Source organism: Cervus canadensis, chromosome 14 (genome assembly GCF_019320065.1).
Source record: "Cervus canadensis isolate Bull #8, Minnesota chromosome 14, ASM1932006v1, whole genome shotgun sequence".
Classification (NCBI taxonomy): Eukaryota; Metazoa; Chordata; class Mammalia; order Artiodactyla; family Cervidae; genus Cervus; species Cervus canadensis.
In genome coordinates this window covers 33545825-33558449 of record NC_057399.1, presented here as the reverse complement: position 1 = coordinate 33558449, position 12625 = coordinate 33545825, and the positions used below count along the sequence as shown (strand labels likewise).

The window sequence follows — 12625 nt, the reverse complement described above, 5'->3', positions numbered from 1 at the left end:
AGAAATGAATGTATCTTCCAGGGAGTAAATATTATCCTTGCAGAGCATGAGGGGCTCACATCAATCCTTATCTTCTTCCTCTGATTCTACTACCTTTATTGATCAAGAACAGTTGAACATAAGAAGCAGAGAAACTTAGACATCATTTACTGAGCACCCCACCCTCCCATCTCTGTAGTTGAGTAGGCTAGGACTGAAAGGTTAAGTGCCTCGCCCAAGTTCACAGAAGCAGAACCAGGAATAGAATCTAGTCTCCTGATTTCCATCTTTATGCCAGAGCTTCCTGACCCTGGCTATTCTCTTCTCCCTACAAATGTAGAAAGAAGGTAAGCAGAAATGAGAATTCAGCTTCAAACGCTCAAGCAATTGTCCAAATTCTTTTAAATAATAAATTTCAGAATATGATATTTAATTTGTAACCATAATGTGGGATAGTGCATTTCAGTAGCTTTATTGTGTTAAATTTTAAATTGTACAGAAAATAGTTCAAATAGTACCCTGCACACAGTAGGTGTTCAGGTAATATTTTACTGATAACATGAAGATTACATTGCTGAATTTGTTTTTCTCTTTTATCCAAGAATCCTATGTCCTATAAAAAAATCCCTTGGATAGCCATTTTTAAAAGTTGTATTTTCAAATAAATCTAGGAAATATTTCAATCTATATTCCACTTCTTGGAAAGTCAGAATTCATATTAGCATAGTAAAGGTGCTGACATTCCCTCAGTGTAGAATTGTGGGTACCTTTGTTTAACAAATTATTTTCAGTGATTATTTGATCTCAAATAATCTCCTCAACTCACTCTGTTAGCATTCCCATGGTTAATTTGAGAGAACACAGTTGGAGGAACTCTGTTCTAAACCAATATTGGCCTGTGGATTCATGTAAGATAGATAAAAAACTGAAATATAACATTTAAAATGGAGTCATTGACACAGAAAAGGTCAACTGCTTTTTAAGGAGCATGTGATAAATCAAAAGCAGGAAATATTTTCTAATCTTTGTCTGAAAAACAAAACATTTTCTTTAAACAACCTACAAATCTTTTACCTTAAAAAATACAATCACTCTTTTAAATTTTTTCTTTAGGCTTAAAATTTACTGTTTATTCTCTTATTTTAAAATCGAAATATTAGAGTATGGCATTATAAATATTACTGTTCTTTTGAGCTGCTCTTTCCAATAATATATGGCAAATATTCTCACATACTGGCTATGATACCCACCTAAGTTATAAATGTGAAGGGCTGGTCTCAAATGATGAGGCTTCCTGTTGTCCACACTTGGTAGTAGTTGATGCAGTTATATTCCAACTCTACTTATATATACACACTCTTGGATTAAGAAACGTTGGGTGACAGCATTAGATTAATGAGGCAATCCTAGTAGAGCCAGCTGAGTGGGTTAGAATGTGTGGGAATGCATTCTCATTCCTGTCAGGGGACATTCAACTTTAAGGGATCCAATATGTTATTCTCTTCTTTTGTGTGCCATTTCTCAAGGACTCTCTGTTCCTTTTCAGTTCCTAGGAAACAGGAATGAGCAGAGCTGCATGCAGTTCTCAGGACTGAGATCATGAGAAAGGGCACCTTCTTGGATTGTTCTCAGTGACTTCCCTTCAGTGACTTTTTACTTCAGTTCAGTTCAGTTCAGTCGCTCAGTCATGTCCGACTCTTTGCGACCCCATGAATCACAGCACGCCAGGCCTCCTGTCCACCACCAACTCCCAGAGCTTACTCAAACTCATGCCCATCGAGTCGGTGATGCCATCCAGCCATCTCATCCTCTGTCGCCCCCTTCTCCTCCTGCCCCCATTCCCTCCCAGCATCAGGGACTTTTCCAGTGAGTCAACTCTTCGCATGAGGTGGCCAAAGTATTGGAGTTTCAGCTTCAGCATCAGTCCTTCCAATGAACACCCAGGACTGATCTCCTTTAGGATGGACTGGTTGGATCTCCTTGCAGTCCAAGGGACTCTCAACAGTCTTCTCCAACACCACATTCAAAAGCATCAATTCTTTGGCGCTCAGCTTTCTTCACAGTCCAACTCTCACATCCATACATGACCACTGGAAAACCCATAGCCTTGACTTGACAGACCTTTGTTGGCAATGTAATGTCTCTGCCTTTTAATATGCTATCCAGGTTGGTCATAACTTTCCTCCCAAGGAGTAAGTGTCTTTTAATTTCATGGCTGCAATCACCATCCGCAGTGATTTTGGAGTCCCCCCAAATAAAGTCAGCCACTGTTTCCACTGTATCCCCATCTATTTGCCATGAAGCGATGGAACCAGATGCCATGATCTTAGTTTTCTGAATGTTGATCTTTAAGCCAACTTTTTCACTTTCCTTTTTCACTTTCATCAAGTGGCTTTTTAGTTCTTCTTCACTTCCTGCCATAAAGGTGGTGTCATCTGCATATCCGAGGTTATTGATATTTCTCCTGGCAATCTTGATTCCAGCTTGTGCTTCATCCAGCCCAGCGTTTCTCATGATGTACTCTGCATATAAGTTAATTAAGCACAGTGACAATATACAGCCTTGAGGTACTCCTTTTCCTATTGGGAACCAGTCTGTTGTTCCATGTCCAGTTCTAACTGTTGCTTCCTCACCTGCATACAGGTTTCTCAAGAGGCAGGTCAGGTGGTCTGGTATTCCCATCTCTTTCAGAATTTTCCACAGTTTATTGTGATCCACACAGTCGAAGGCTTTGGCATAGTCAATAAAGCAGAAATAGATGTTTTTCTGGAACTCTCTTGCTTTTTTGATGATCCAAGATGTTGGCAATTTGATCTCTGGTTCCTCTACCTTTTCTAAAACCAGCTTGAACATCTGGAAGTTCACAGTTCACGTATTGCTGAAGTCTGGCTTGGAGAATTTTGAGCATTACTTTACTAGCGTGTGAGATGAGTGCAATTGTGCAGTAGTTTGAGCATTCTTTGGGATTGCCTTTCTTTGGAATTGGAATGAAAAGTGACCTTTTCAGTCCTGTGGCCACTGCTGAGTTTTCCAAATTTGCTGGCATATTGAGTGCAAAACCTTCACAGCATCATCTTTCAGGATTTGAAATAGCTCAACTGGAATTCCATCACATCCACTAGCTTTGTTTGTAGTGATGCTTCCTAAGGCCCACTTGACTTCACATTCCAGGATGTCTAGCTCTAGGTGAGTGATCACACCATCATGATTATCTGGGTCGTGAAGATCTTTTTTGTACAGTTCTTCTGTGTATTCTTGCCACCTCTTCTTAATGTCTTCTGCTTCTGTTAGGTCCATACCATTTCTGTCCTTTATTGAGCCCATCTTTGCCTGAAATGTTCCCTTGGTATCTCTAATTTTCTTGAAGAGATCTCTAGTCTTTCCCATTCTATTGTTTTCCTCTATTTCTTTGCATTGATCACTGAGGAAGGCTTCTTATCTCTCTTGCTATTCTTTGGAACTCTGCATTCAAATGGGATATCTTTCCTTTTTCTCCTTTGCTTTTTGCTTCTCTTTCTTTTCACAGCTATTTGTAAGGCCTCCTCAGACAACCATTTTGCATTTTTGCATTTCTTTTCCATGGGGATGGTCTTGATCCCTGTCTCCTGTACAATGTCACGAACCTCCATCCATAGTTCATCAGGCTCTCTGTCTATCAGATTTAGTCCCTTAAATCTATTTCTCACTTCCACTGTATAGTCATAAGGGATTTGATTTAGGTCATACCTGAATGGTCTAGTGGTTTTCCCTACTTTCTTCAATTTAAGTCTGAATTTGGCAATAAGCAGTTCATGATCTGAGCCACAGTCAGCTCCCGGTCTTGTTTTTGCAGACTATACAGAGCTTTTCCATCTTTGGCTGCAAAGAATATAATCAATCTGATTTCAGTGTTGACCATCTGGTGATGTCCATGTGTAGAGTTTTCTCTTGTGCTGTTGGAAGAGGGTGTGTGTTATGACCAATGTGTTCTCTTGGCAAAACTCGATTAGCCTTTGCCCTGCTTCATTCCATACTCCAAGGCCAAATTTGCCTGTTACTCCAGGTGTTTCTTGACTTCCTACTTTTGCATTCCAGTCCCCTATAATGCAAATGACATCTTTATTGGGTGTTAGTTCTAAAAGGTCTTGTAGGTCTTCATAGAACTGTTCAAGGTAATCTATTCAGTTATGCCCCTCTTACTCCGGATATGGAATGCTTTCTGGCCTTTTAAAGATTGTTATTTAATTGGCTTTGTTTTTGCTCAATTTTTTTACTGCCTAAAGCTGCCTTGTATGAAGATATATAAATGTGCATTTCTGCAAATAAAGCACCCTTGTTTCACTCGGGACTTGGGTCCCCTGCGTCCCTCTTCTCATTGACTTCAGTCTCCAGGGCCCGGTCTACAGAGACTGTGACAAGTGGCGCCTGAACAGGGACCTGGTGAAGCCCTTGGCAAGCAGCTGGAGTGACTGTTAGGACCTACGGAGGTCGGTAAGTGTGGGGTTATGGGACAAATGGCTCAAAAGCCCCCACCACTTTTCTACTTTACTTCATCATTTATTTAAGGTTCAAGGACTTTCGGTTTCATGTCAGCAGATAGAGTCTTGTCTCCAAACAGTGGTTGAATATAATCCCTGGTTCTTTGATGAAGGCAGTTCCAATTTAAAAGTTTGGAACTGGGTTAAAAAAAAAAATTAAACGAACCACAAGATGGGGAGAAAATATTCCAATAGATTTCTGGCCCTTGTGGACCCTCAATAAAGCCATAATCTTGCCATTTCAAGACAATTCTAGCATCCCTGATATTCTTCAACAAGCGTAATGCTCATTATACGAATATAAATTAGATGATAAGACTTTACAAAAGGCCCAATTACAGCAACATAAAATGTTTCAAAACTTTTCCACCATCCCTGCTCCCGCTGTCCCAAGTCCACCTCCTCCTCTAGTAATGGGCACAAAACCGAAGGTCCCCTCAATTAGAGGACAAAGTGAATCTGATGATGATTCTTCTGCTGTTCTGACACTAAAGCCAACAATACTTTTTTTATGACAATAATAAGCCCCTAACACACACTTATATTTACGAATCCAGACGATCCACTCATTCTCCTTCACAACGAAGCTTTCTGATTTACTGACTTTGCAATCTCAAGTCTGAGGCTGATGATCTTTTTGCCTTTCCTGTGTTAAGAAATATTAATGCTCAAGGGCAACTAATACCTCAATACGAAGACATTGATTTTTATCACATGCAACAAATGAAAAAGGCTGTAACTATGTACGGCCCTCATTCACTTTTACTAAAGAGCTTCTAAACACTATGGCATCTTCTATTGAAAATTTTATTTCTTATGATTGGCAAATTTTGATAAAAGCTCTTCTTAAACCAAGAAAATATCTTCAATAGATAATATGGTTTCATGATGTAGCCCAAGATCATGCCAATTCTAATGCTCGAACTGGCACTCCCCAAAACCAAATTACTTTTGAAATGTTAACTGGTATAGGGCAATTTGATTTGGTGGAAGTTCAAATACAGTGCCCTCCTTTGTTGCATGAACAATTAAAAGAAGTTGCCCTTGACGCTTGGGATCAAATTACTCCTCAAGGGGAACCTAAAGGTAGCTACACAAAGATATTACAAGGGCCTAATGAAGCCTGTGCTAATTTTTTAGCTAGATTGGGAGTTGATATCTCCCATAATGTTGTCGGAGAAGAAGCCAAAACACAGTTAGAAAAACTGCTTACATATGAGAATGCGAATCAGAAATATCAAAGAGCCATCGCTCCAGTTCATGAGACCCAGGAATGTTATTATTTGAAGGCTTGTCACAACTTAAGATCAAAAACTCAGAAAATGCAAATGTTAGCTGAAACAATGGCTGCTACCTTTAAAAAGGGAAATGAAGATGTTTTGTTTATGGAGATAAGAGTTATTTTAAAAAAGATTGCCCTAAAACACACACACATACACACACACACAAATTAAAACTATTAAAAAGCCTCCAAAAGTCTGCCCTCACTGTCATAAGGGGATACACTGGGCCAAAAAAATGTCAATCTAAATATGATGTTGAGAGAAACTATCTCAGGAAACTCAAAGATGGGGACTCCCCAGGTCCCCATCAACAAAAACCAGAGGCAAACTCCATCTTTTCCCTCAAACCCTCAACATCCGGCAATGCTGCCGTCAATATACCAACCCTAAATGATTTTCTTCTTTTTCCTCAAGCAGTCCCTTCTAGAATACTATACCTTTACGCCCTCTGGACCGAGAGAGATTTGCTTTCTCTCTCCCTTATCCTATCATATCGGGCCTCACAAACAATATCAATAGACTGTATTGCCTCAAAAAATGATGAATTCTTCCACCATATGTCAATATCATATAGCCGAAGCTCTTAAACCTATGAAAAAACAGTTTTCTAACTTTCTTGTTATTCACTATATAGATGATATATTGTTTTCAACTCCTTTTATTTTAAAAACTCAACAGATGTTTAACATAGCTCAACAATACTTAAAAGAGTCTAGATTAATCATTGCCCATGAAAAGATTCAAACCTCTACACCTTACCATTACTTAAAATTTATTGTTAATAGACAACATGTTACTCCTCAACTAACACAGATTCATGTTAATGAATTATCAAACTTAAATGATTTTCAAAAACTTTTAGGTGATATAAATTGGATTAGACCCTCTTTAGACATTACAAATTAGCAACTGACTAATTTACTTAACACTTTAAAAAGAGATCCCAATTTAAATAGTTCTCATTCACTTTCACAAAAGACACAAGAAAAACTTTATTTAGTAAAAAATAAATTGCAAAAACAGTTTCTTAGTCGTATTAGACTTGATTTACCTCTAAAGTTATTTATACTCCCCTCTCTCCATTCTCCCACAGGACTTCTTGCCCAAAAAAGAACACCCAATAAAATAGATCTATATCCATTTTAGAAGGATAAGGTCGCTTACACCCTATCTTGATTTAATTGCTTAATCATTATCAATGAAAGAAATAGAGCTAAGACTCTAATTGGCTCCAATCCTCATAAAATTGTAATAACTATTAATAAATCTCAATTTGAGAATGCACTACAAACTTCTACCAATTTCCAAATAGCCTTTCTAGAATATTTTAGAGAAATTTCATTTCATTATCCTTCTAACAAACTCTGAAATTTCTTCAAAAATACTAAATTTATTATCTCTCACATTGTCACATCACAACCTATACCTCAAGCTGATGTTTTTTATTTAAGACTAAAAGTGCTAATCATGAGAAATGCTGGGCTGGAAGAAGTACAAGCTGGAATCAAGATTGCTGAGAGAAATATCAATAACCTCAGATATGCAGATGACACCACCCTTATGGCAGAAAGTGAAGAAGAACTAAAAAGCCTCTTGATGAAAGTGAAAGAGGAGAGTGAAAAAGTTGGCTTAAAGATCAACATTCAGAAAACTAAGATCATGGCATCTGGTCCCATCACCTCATGGGAAATAGATGGGGAGACAGTGGAAACAGTGGCTGACTTCATTTTTTTGGGCTCCAAAATCACTGCACATGGTGACTGCAGCCATGAAATTAAAAGACGCTTACTCCTTGGAAGGAAAGTTATGACCAGTCTAGATAGCATATTAAAAAGCAGAGACATTACTTTGCCAACAAAGGTCCATCTCGTCAAGGCTGTGGTTTTTCCAGTGGTCATGTATGGATGTGAGAGTTGGACTGTGAAGAAAGCTGAGCGCCGAAAAATTGATGCTTCTGAACTGTGGTGTTGGAGAAGACTGTTGAGAGTCCCTTGGACTGCAAGGAGATCCAACCAGTCCATCCTAAAGGAGATCAGTCCTGGGTGTTCATTGGAAGGACTGATGCTGAAGCTGAAACTCCAATACTTTGGCCACCTCATGCGAAGAGTTGACTCACTGGAAAAGACCCTGATGCTGGGAGGGATTGGGGGCAGGAGAAGGGGACGACAGAGGATGAGATGGCTGGATGGCATTGCTGATTCGATGGGCATGAGTTTGAGTAAACTCTGGGAGTTGGTGGTGGACAGGAGGCCTGGCGTGCTGTGATTCATGGGGTCGCAAAGAGTCAGACACGACTGAGTGACTAAACTGAACTAAACTGAAAAATGCTAAAGCCTCATTCTGGTCTCTCAAAGAATATAAAGTTTTTTATACTAAATTTCACTCTGCTCAACAAAATAAATTACATGCTCTAATTCAGGTTATTTACCTATATCCTTACCCTATTAATATAGTTTCTAATTCTTTATATTCAGTTTTTGTATTATGATATATAAAAACTTCTACCATAAATTCTAATCAGTCTATTATTCAACAATTTTTTCTTGAACTACAATCTATTGTTAAGAACCGCACTTCCCTCATTTATATTACCCATATTCAAACACATTCTTGTCTTCCTAGCCCTATGGCTCATGGCAATGAACAAGCTGATAAACTTGTCTCTTTTGCTACTCCTGAAGAACAACATGCTCTATTACACAATAATGCTGGCTCATTACATCAAATTTGGAAAATTCCATACCAACATACTAAAGAACTCATTAATAATTGCTCTACTTATAGGCCCCTACATCTTCAACCCATTACACAAGGTATCAATCCTCGAAGATTACAACCCAATGAACTATAGCAAATTGATATAACTCATTGCCCTGAACTTTCTCCCTCTTCCCTCCTACATGTCTCAATCATACAAATTCTTCTTTTATATGGGCCACACCTCTCCGAGGTGAAACTACACGACACGTTATAACCCACCTGTTAGCTTGCTTTGCAATAATGAGAACACCTAGTTCTATAAATGAAAAAGGAAATGGCAACCCACTCCAGTACTCTTGCCTGGAAAATCCCATGGACAGAGGAACCTGGTAGGCTACAGTCCATGGGGTCGCTAAGAGTCTGACATGACTGAGTGACTTCACTTTCGCTTTTCATTTTCAAGCATTGGAGAAGGAAATGACAACCCACTCCAGTGTTCTTGCCTGGAGAATCCCAGGGACGGTGGAGCCTGGTGGGCTGCCGTCTATGGGGTCGCACAGAGTCGGACACAACTGAAGCGACTTAGCAGCAGCAGCAGCAGCAGTTCTATAAAAACAGACAATGGCCCTGCCTATATTTCTAAACAATTCAAACAATTTTTACAATCATTTTCCGTTAAACATATTACAGATATTCCTTATAATCCACAAGCACAGGATTGTGCTGTGGATTTGAATGAGCACATTTGAATGAGCCCATCACACACTGAAACAACAAATAAAAAAATTTAAAAAGGGGGAATACACAGGAACACTTCTATCTTCCTTATCCAGAGCAGATTTTACTAGATTCCAACACAATATATTCTTTAATCCTATAACTATTGTTAATACAGCTTTATTTGTTTTAAATTTTTTAAACGTACCACAAGGAGATATTTTGACAAAAGCAGAAAAACATTTTGAGGCATTGAAGGACACCTCCCTTCCTCTGCCCATTTGGTATCAAGACGGGTTGACTAAACAATGGAAATCTGGAAAATTAATATTACAGGGAAAAGGGGTATGCTTGTATTTCTCCAGATGGATCCAATGAAATCAGTTGACTCCCTCTTCAGAAGATCCACCCCAGGGGAGCCACCAGCATTCAAGATAGAGAAGAAACAGCAAAATCCCCAGTACAAGCCATGTTTGTTTGTACAAGTTTCCAGTACAAGCCATGGCGGCTTTAAAAATTTCCAAGAAATGCCGCATTTGACATCATTGACTTTATGATCTCCCAACTTGGGGACAGATAAAACCCTTACTAATCAAGCTGAAAATCTGGTTTCTCAACAGGGAATGCCTTGGAATCCTGAAAATATTTTAGTTGCTATGCTTGCGTTGCTTGCTTTTGCTTCTCCCGCTCAGGCTGACTTGATTAATCACCCTTATTGGGGCTTATATACCTAACCCCCCTTTATTGCAGGCTATAAAATGGACAGACATAGGACTGATCATATCCACTAATGACTCAGTACATATGCCTCCTCCTTGGAACTTGGAGGGGCCCTCTCATCCTGAGAAAGAAGACTAATTAACATTTCTCCAGGCTATTAAATTCTTCCTTTATGCATGGGCCCAGCAGAATTATGTATTAGTGTTTGTCAACAAATGTGGACTTTCATCCTGCCTCCAAAAAAGAATTTCCGCACATTGCTTGGACTCTTTACTGCCCTGTCCTTTTATGAGAACCATGTCAATACTACCAAATCTCTAGGAAAAGGACAAAAGTTGGAATGTAAGGGGTTTACTTATAAGGACTTTAAATATACTCCTGTTTATTGGGATAGATGTCAAGCTAAATCAGGTAAATTAATGTTTATGGCCAATTACCCCATTGTTGATTGGAGACCCTATGGTATGTGGTTATCTAACTGCTCAGACGATATTAACAGTACTGTGTATGATTATGTTACTCAAGTAACATACAGGGTTACCAACAGTTCGATGAAACACTTCCATGACAAAGGACTTCTTGGCTGGCTTGATGGCAGAATGGCACCTCCTCGCCCTTGAATTGTCCTCAATAAACAGACTGGGCCTAAACAATGGGACATCTGGAGACTTGCTGCAAGTACTGAAAAACTTGAAACTTGGACTAGATATTTCAGAGACAAGTTGTAATCATAGTAACTATTCCTTCCGTTATAATCATTCATATTTTATACAAGCTTGTGTTCCCCTTCCTTTTGTTATAGCCATAGGAAACTTACAATTTAATAAGACTTTATGTTCTGTGACTTGTATAGATTACAAATTGTATACTTGTCTTAATTCCTCTATTTCTCTAAAAAACAAATCCCTTTTGATTCTTCAATCTCGACGTAGTCTATGGTTGCCAGTAAATCTCCAACGACCCTGGGAAGAGGGTCCCATGACAGGACTTGCCTCCTGGTTACTCACTAAATTACTCCGACTATCTAAGCGATTCATTGGATGGCTAATTCTTGACATTTTGAGATTAATAGCCATTTTCACCATTGCTGCTGTCACAGACATTGCTTTACAAACTTCAGTTCAAACACAAAACTTTATTCAGAATTGGACTAAAAATGCTGATACTATATGGGTCACTCAGGTTCAGATAGATGAAAAAGTTCAAGATAAAATTCAGAGATTAAAAACAGCCATCCAATGGGTTGGAGATCAGTTAATAGATTTACAAAAACAAATATTATTAAATTATGATTGGAATTCTACTCAATTTTGTATCACTCCATTTCGGTTCAACCATAATGCTTACTGTTGGGAACAAATCAAATTTCATCTGCAAAATATACATAATAACACTTCCTTAAATGTACAATTGTTGCAAAAGAAAATTTTTGAAACTTTCTCTAAGAGTTTACTCTCTTCCAACAATTTGGAAACCTTAGCTGAACAGCTAATTGATCTGGGCTGGACCCTCGAGGATGGTTTCAAAACATTACACATAGTACTGGATCTGAAACTATAATGCTGATAGTTGTCCTGGTGATTATATTTGTAGTATACCAATGCCTTTCAACTAAAATTGTTCAAACTAAACAAACAAAAGTATCTACAGTCACCCCCAATTATGAAAAAATTTAAAAAGGGGAATTGTCAGGGGACGTTCAACTTTAAGGGATCCAATATGTTATTGGATATCTCTTCTTTGGTGTGCCGTTTCTCAAGGACTCTCTATTCCTTTTCAGTTCCTGGAAAATAGGAATGAGCAGAGCTGCACGCAGTTCTCAGGACTGAGATCGTGAGAAAGGGCACCTGCTTGGATTCCTTTCAGTGACTCCCTTTGGTGACCTTTTACTTAAAGGTAATCTATTCAGTTATGCCCCTCTTACTCAGGATATGGAATACTTTCTGGCCTGTTAAAGATTGTTATTTGCTTGGCTTTGTTTCTGCTCAATTTTTTTACTGCCTAAAGCTGCCTTGTATGAAGATATATAAACATGCGTTTCTGCAAATAAAGCACCCTTGTTTCACTTGAGACTTGGGTCCCCTGCTTCCCTCTTCTCATCCACTCCAGTCCCCAGGTCCCGGTCTACAAAGACTGTGACACATTCCCACAACCAAGTCCTAAACAGAGCTTTTAGATTATTTTAGCCAGAGCACTTTCAGTGAGTTATACTCAGTCATTAACTTTTATAAAACCTCTATCATTTGGACTCTACACACTTATTACTCACTGTAGAGCATATAAGGACCCAGATTATTTAATTGCCTTTCTCTTTCCTACAGAAAGTTGAAAACTTTTTAAGTAATCTTTTTCTAGTTATAAAAATGATATATGTACACTTAGAAAATGTGTGACAGGAAAGCATGTATACTGTAGATCCTAACATTCTTTTTTCCAGTGAAGAAGTATTATATATATCTATTTTTAAATAAAAAGTAGAATCATACTGCTGTTATTTTGTAAGCTTTTTTCATCATACAGTTAACATGCATCATAAGCATAAACATGACGTTTCTACATGTCAGAATAATTTTTTTTACAGGAAGCATTACAAATATGCATAATCATATAAATATACTATAAGCACTCTTGTATTGATTAATTCTTTGACTGTTTCCAGTTTTTCCCTTTTCTTCTTTTCTGCTATAACCAGTGTTGCAACTGACAGGT

General features: G+C 38.3%; 1 protein-coding gene across 2 annotated transcripts in view; it reads right to left on the bottom strand.

Annotated features, from left to right (window-relative positions):
• IL33 (interleukin 33) overlaps positions 1-12625 on the bottom strand; it is a 59132-nt gene that overhangs the window by 17244 nt on the left and 29263 nt on the right. The window contains exon 1 of one of the 2 annotated variants that reach the window (XM_043487060.1): positions 1230-1385. The exons of the other annotated variant lie outside the window; for it this stretch is intronic. The gene's annotated coding sequence lies outside the window, so the exon portion shown is untranslated. Of the gene's footprint in view, positions 1-1229; positions 1386-12625 lie in introns of those variants that run through there. 2 annotated transcript variants of the gene reach the window in all.